Genomic DNA, 6,719 nt, shown 5'->3' with positions numbered 1-6,719 from the left:
TTTATTTTTGAGACCAAGTCTCGCTCTGTTGCCCAGGCTGGAGTGCAGTGGCTGGATCTTGGCTCACTGCATCCTCTGCCTCCCGGGTTCAAGGGATTCCTCATGCCTCAGCCTCCCAGATGGGATTTCAGGCACAGGCCACCACACCCAGCTAAGTTTTTTTGTTTTTTTTTTTTTGAGATGGAGTCTTGCTCTTTCTCTCAGGCTGGAGTGCAGTGGCACGATCTCGGCTCACTGCAACCTCCGCCTCCCAGATTCAAATGATTCTCCTGCTTCAGCCTCCCGAGTAGATGAGATTTCAGGCACCCGCCACCACACCCAGCTAATTTTTTTGTGTTTTTAGTATAGACAGTGTTTCACTGTGTTGGCCAGGCTGGTCTCAAATTCCTGACACTGTGAGCCACCTGCCTTGGCCTCCCAAAGTGCTGAGATTGCAAGCGTGAGCCACTGTGACTGGCCCAACATCTTTTTTAATTAAAAAATTAAAGCCAAGTGTAGCGGTGCATGCCTGTAGTCCCAGCTACTCAGGAGACTGGGTCCGGAGGATTGTTTGAGCCCAGGAGTTTGAGGCTGCAGCGAGCCATGATCAACCCACAGCACTCCAGCCTGGGTTACAGAGCAAGAGGTCTTATCCCTGGAAAAAAAAAAAGATATAGCAGAGAAGCCCATTTTGTGTTTGAGAAAGAGCTGAACTCGTAGGATTGGATCTGGAGGATGGTGTGGGAAATATGGGGTATTGCAGCTCTAAAGTAGGCAGAGCTATGTATGGGTCTCATCCTCATCTCTTAATTTTTTTTGGTGGGGAGGGGTGGACAGAGTCTCGCTCTGTCACCCAGGCTGCAGTACAGTGGTGCAATCTTGGCTCACTGAAACCCCTGCCTCTCTGGTTCAAGTGATTCTTGTGCCTCAGCCTCCTGAGTAGCTGGGATTACAGACATGCACCACCACGCCTGGCTAATTTTTGTATTTTTAGTAGAGACGGGGTTTCACCATGTTGGCCAGGCTGGTCTCAAACTCCTAACCTCAGGTGATCCGCCCACCTCGGCCTCTCAAAGTGCGTGAGCCACTGCACCTGGCCTCATCTGTTACTTTAAAATAAAATAACAATAAATTATTTTAAAATAGAGGCTGGGCATGGTGCCTCACACCTGTAATCCAAGCACTTTGGGAGACCGAAAGTGGATCACAAGTCCAGGTGGATCGCAAGGTTAGGAGTTTGAGACTAGTCTGGTCAACATGGTGAAACCCCGTCTCTACTAAAAATACAAAAATCAGCCAGACATGGTGGCACTTGGGGAGGCTGAGGCAGGAGAATCGCTGGAACCCAGGAGGCGGAGGTTGCAGTAAGCTGAGATGGCGCCACTACACTCCAGCGTGGTGACAGAGCAAGACTCTGTCTTGGAAAAAGAAAAAATAGGGACGAGGTCTTGCTATGTTGCCCAGGCTGGTCTCAAACTCCTGGGCTCAAGCGATCCTCCTGCCTCAGCCTCCCAAAGTGTTGGGATTACAGGCGTGAGCCACTGTGCCTGATCTCATCTTCATCACTTACTTACACCTCATGAAGCCTCATTTTCTCTCCTGTAAAATGGGTGTCCCCCAAAAGTTGTGACCATTCAATAAGGCAGAAGCTATAAAGCACTGAACTGAGCACAGGAGCCTGCAATGAATGGGCGCTTCCGTTATCTTTATCATCCTGAAGTTATTTCTCACTCCCTGCCTGTCTGCTGGCACTTCAGCTGCCCCCTGCCTGACTTCAGTACTGTTGGATCCAACCACGGAATCTGTGACCTGGGAAGGCGGTGAGGCACCCCCTTCCTGGAAGTTTGCAAGCAGAAGCTCTGCACAGTAGCAGAGGCCCACATGCACTGTAGAAGGGACTTTGTACCCCATGATGTGTCATGGCCACTGCAGGCATGAGCATGTCAGTATAGGTCTATGAACAAGCCTGTGAGGTCCCAAGGACCAGGTGGGTCGGTCTCTCACTATCACGTTCCCCTCCAGTGCCCAGGATAGCGTTCTGCACATCATATGTGCTCCCTCCAGCTTCCATTGCGACTGACACTAGTGATGTCATGTCGAAGGAGGACAGTCTTGGTCCTCAGAGAGAAAGATCTATTTAAACAGATAATTGCACGCACACAAAATCATGTTGAATGTGAGGCTTGCCATGAAGGAGGAGTTTAGGACACTGGGGAGGGGGTGATAATAATGGCAGGCCTGACCTAGTTGGGAGGCGGGGTGCAGAAATGTCCTCTCTGATGAAGGGTAATTAGCTGAGGTTGAAGGCTGAATGCTACTTGGTGGGGCAAGATGGGGGAGAAAAATCCATGTTTCACACAGCCAGGCACGGTGGCTCATGCCTGTAATCCCAGCGCTTTGGGAGCCAAGGTGGGCGGATCACCTGAGCTCAGGAGTTTGAGACCAGCCTGATCAACATGGTGAAACCCTGTCTCTACTAAAAATACCAAAATTAGCCGGGCATAGTGGCGGGTGCCTGTAATCCCAGCTACTCAGGAGGCTGAGGCAGGAGAATCGCTTGAGCCTGGGAAGTGGAGGTTGCAGTGAGCAGAGATCCCGCCACTGCACTCCAGCCTGGGCCACAGAGCAAGACTCCGTCTCAAAAAAAAAAAAAAAAAAAAAGAGGGCCCAGCACAGTGGCTCATGCCTGTAGTCCCAGCACTTTGGGAAGCCGGGGTGGGTGGATCACGAGGTCAGGAGTTCAAGGCCACCCTGGCCAAGATGGTAAAACCCCATCTCTACTAAAAATACCAAAATTAGCCAGGCGTGGTGGCAGGAACCTGTAATCCCAGCTACTTGAGAGTCTGAGGCAGAGAATTGCTTGAACCCAGGAGGTCGAGGTTGCAGTGAGCCGAGATCACGCCACTGCACTCCAGCCTGGGTGACAGAGTGAGACTCCATCTCAAAAAAAAAAAAAAAATCCATATTTCATAAGCCCTGAGGTGGGATGGAGCAGGGCTAGTCTGAGGATGTGAAATCTCAGTGTGGCTAGAGAATGGGGAGGGGAAGTCGGGGGGAGGGACTGGCAGGGGCCCCCAGTGCCGTGTTTGGAGTCTGACTTTCTCTCCAGGACAGTGGAAGCCACAGAAGGTTAGAAGTGGGGGAATGGCAAGGTCATATCTGTGTCTACAACAATTCCTCTGGCTCCCAGTGAGGAATGCATGGGGGGCTGGAGGTAGGGAGGCCAGTTCCCGGGACTTGGGGTGGCAGTGGAGCTGGGGAGAGGTGACAGCTTGGCCACTGAAGGAGTGAGAGGGAATTTATCAGCCTGAGGCCAGGTGACAGACGGAACAGGCTGTGAGCTGCGGACCTCTCCACCACCCAACAGTTAATAAAGAGAGGAGGTCTGGGCTGGGTGCCAGGGTCCCTTCTGCACAATGGGCCATGCCAACTGGGTAAACAGAGGTAGATACATGATATTCCTTAAAAACAAAATCCTGATTCATTCACACTCCTTGCTGTTTACTGGAGGTGTTTGTTTTTTTTCTCCTGGTCTATTTCAGGTTTGACAGGTTTGTGGGGAGAGCAGAGCTGGGACTCCGTGCCAACTGGGAGGGAGAGGGACTCACGGGGAGAGAAAGGGCCCCTCCTTCTTCCTATAGGACTAGGAAGGGGTCTTGGGCTGGGCTCCTGTGGAATGCTCTTGGGCAAATTGCTTTCCTTCTCTGGGTCTTGGTCCAAGCTCTGGCTCTGACCCTCTGAACCCTCCCTTTCAAAGCCAAATATTATTATTCTTCGCCCTTGGGTCCCTGCTTCCAAATATGCTTGAGGGTGTGGTGGGGATGGGAGGGGCGGGGCAGGTTTGCAGGGAGGCAGTGGGCAGAAGCCACTTCCAGAGAAAGGCCTGATGAGTCAGGAGCTGTAGGTGGCATTCTCCGTTCAAGAGGGGCAGGCCCAGCAGGTGGGCAGGGAGAACCTTTCCTCTCTGCTCCAGATGTAGATGATTGCCACCCTTTGTCCACAGCCCTGGCATTTTCCACCAGGTTCTGGGGCCTGAGCCAAGAAAAGGGAGTGGGAGCCCCTGGTGAATAGAGACAGTGTCCAGAGTCTTAGAAAAAGAACAGAGATCCCTCCGCCTTGCAGATTTCAGAAATCCTTGCTATAGAAAGAGCTCTTACAAATCAATAAGAAAAAGATAGACATTCCCACAGAAAAGCAGGCAGAGGATATAAATTTTAAAAGCCACAAATGGCCAGGCTGGGTGCGGTGGCTCATACCTGTAATCCCAGCACTTTGAGAGGCCAAGGGAGGCAGATCACTTGTGGTCAGGAGTTCCAGACCAGCCTGGCCAACGTAGTGAAACCCCATTTCTACTAAAAATACAAAAATTAGCCAGGCATGGTGGCGGGTGCCTGTAATCCCAGCTACTCAGGAAGCTGAGGCAGGAGAATTGCTTGAACCCAGAAGGTAGGTAGAGATTGCAGTGAGCAGAGATCATGCCAGTGCAGTCTAGCCTGGGCAACAGAACGAGACCCTGTCTCCAAATAAAAAAAAATAAAACCCACAAATGGCCACTAAATGTGTGAAAAGATGTTTCCATTTACTCAAAAGTAACAAGGGGACATCAAAATGGCCTTCAGCGTGAGGGCAGGGGTTTCCAGCATTTTAGAGTTGAGAAATTCTCTGATGTCAAACTTCCTGGAATCCTTCGTAGTGCTGATGACTATATTTATTTTTCTTTCCTTAAAAAAAAAAAAGGGCAAATAACTTCATTCCTTCCTCACCCAAAGACTGTAACTTTTTGTGTTACAAGAATTGATTTCTTAACATATAGTAGAGAGAGTTTAGAATGTTTAAAGAGCTTTACAATCTTTCCAGAGTGAAAAAAAACAACAACAAATTCTGTTGTGGATGCTCAGGTTGCCTCCTCATCTGGGGTCCCACCAGTCCATGCCAGGGCCCACCCCTCCTTCCCTGCGGGAAGTCCTAGATCAGCCATCTGGCTTGGGCCCCACAAGGACTCACCTTGCTTCCTTTTGCTCACACTCACGCCTTTACCTGTCACACCTTCTCTTTGCCTACCTGTTCCAGTGTTTGAACAAGGATTGCCGTATGCATATGATGGAATATATATACATATGTACATACATATATATATAAAGAGGCAAGGTCTCACTCTGTCACCCAAGCTGGAGTGTAGGGGCAAGATCATAGCACACTGCAGCCTCAAATTCCTGGGCTCAAGGTCTTACTGCTTTGGCCTCCTAGTAGCTGGGACTACAAGCATGAACCACCAGGCCCAGCTAATTTTTAAAAAAATTATTTAAGCGGGCGGGGCTCAGCCGTATCCAGCTTGGGGGGGGGCGGATGAGTCAGGACGAGCCACGGTGAACTTCTACTAAAAAAAATTACCGGTGGGGCTGTACACTATGACAGGAATCTAACCTGGAGGGGAGCTGCAGTGAACGGTGGCCTGCACTCAGCTGGGCACAGAGCTACTCGTCTCAAAAAAAAAAAAAAAAAAAAAAATTATTTAACAACAGGGTCTCTTTCTGTTGCCTATGCTGGTCTCAAACTCCTGGCCTCAAGCGCTCCTCTTGCCTCAGCTTCCCAAAGTGCTGGCATTATGAGTGTGAGCCACCGTGCTCAGCCTGAATATCATTTAAAAAAAAAAATCCTTGCAACAAGGTATTCAACTCTAAAATGGGCTTTATCATTCCTACCCCAGAAGCTATGAGGACAGTAGGAGGCAGAGAAGTCCTTGGTGTGACACCTGGTCTGTGGTCCATCTCCATAAATGGCAGCTATTTCTGAACCTTCTTCAAGCAGGCTCCTTCTTGCCAATCAGGTCCCAAGGCACCGTCTCCTCCTCCTTCCTAGAACACTTTCCTAGATGGCATCCCACCCCAACCCCACTTGTCACCCTATCCCATCGTAATGTTTATTACTCTCTGAAGTCATTTTATTTATTTGTTGTATTTTTTCATAAGACTATAACCTCTGTGAAGATGAGGACCGTGACTTTCTTGCATGCTGATATATCCCCGATACCTAGAATAGCACCCAACACATAGTAGGTGCTTGCATGTTTATTTTTTCACTCTAAAATAAATGGTGGCTCACACCTGTAATCCCAGCACTCTGGGAGGCTTAGGCGGGAGGATCCCTTGAGCTCAGGAGTTGGAGACCACACTGGGCAGCATGGTGAGATCCCATCTCTATGAAAAACATTTTTTAATTAGCTGGGTGTGGTAGCCCAAGGGTGAGATTGGAGGATGCCTTGAGCCCAGGAGGCCAAGGCTGCACTGAGTCCATGTTTGCCCCACTGCACTCCAGCCTGGGCAACAGAGAGAGACCTTGTCTCAAAAATAAAAATAAAATAAACTTTGTTGAAGCATAATTTTGATATAATAAAATGCATCTGTTTGATGCATCTGTACAGTTTGATAAATTTAGATAAATATGTACTCTTACCAACACCTCAGTCAAGACATAGGACCATTTTTATCCCCCTGAAGTTCCCTCCAGATTTTTTTTTGCCATCAATTCTCCTTCATCCCACCCCTAGACAAGGCAGGTTTTTTTTTGGTGTGAAATGAATGAATCTTGAATTGTCAGGGACTGGCCCCAGATTTGCGGAGAGCTATTCACATGTGTGCATAGCACCCTACTGTTTACAATGCCTTTCCACTTTTTTCTTTTTTCTTTTTTTTTTTTTTTTTTTGAGATGGAGTCTTGCTCTGTCACCCAGGCTGGAGTGC

Source organism: Nomascus leucogenys, chromosome 8 (genome assembly GCF_006542625.1).
Source record: "Nomascus leucogenys isolate Asia chromosome 8, Asia_NLE_v1, whole genome shotgun sequence".
NCBI lineage: Eukaryota > Metazoa > Chordata > Mammalia > Primates > Hylobatidae > Nomascus > Nomascus leucogenys.
The sequence above is the reverse complement of the archived record's forward strand: the minus strand, read 5'-3'. Positions refer to the sequence as shown.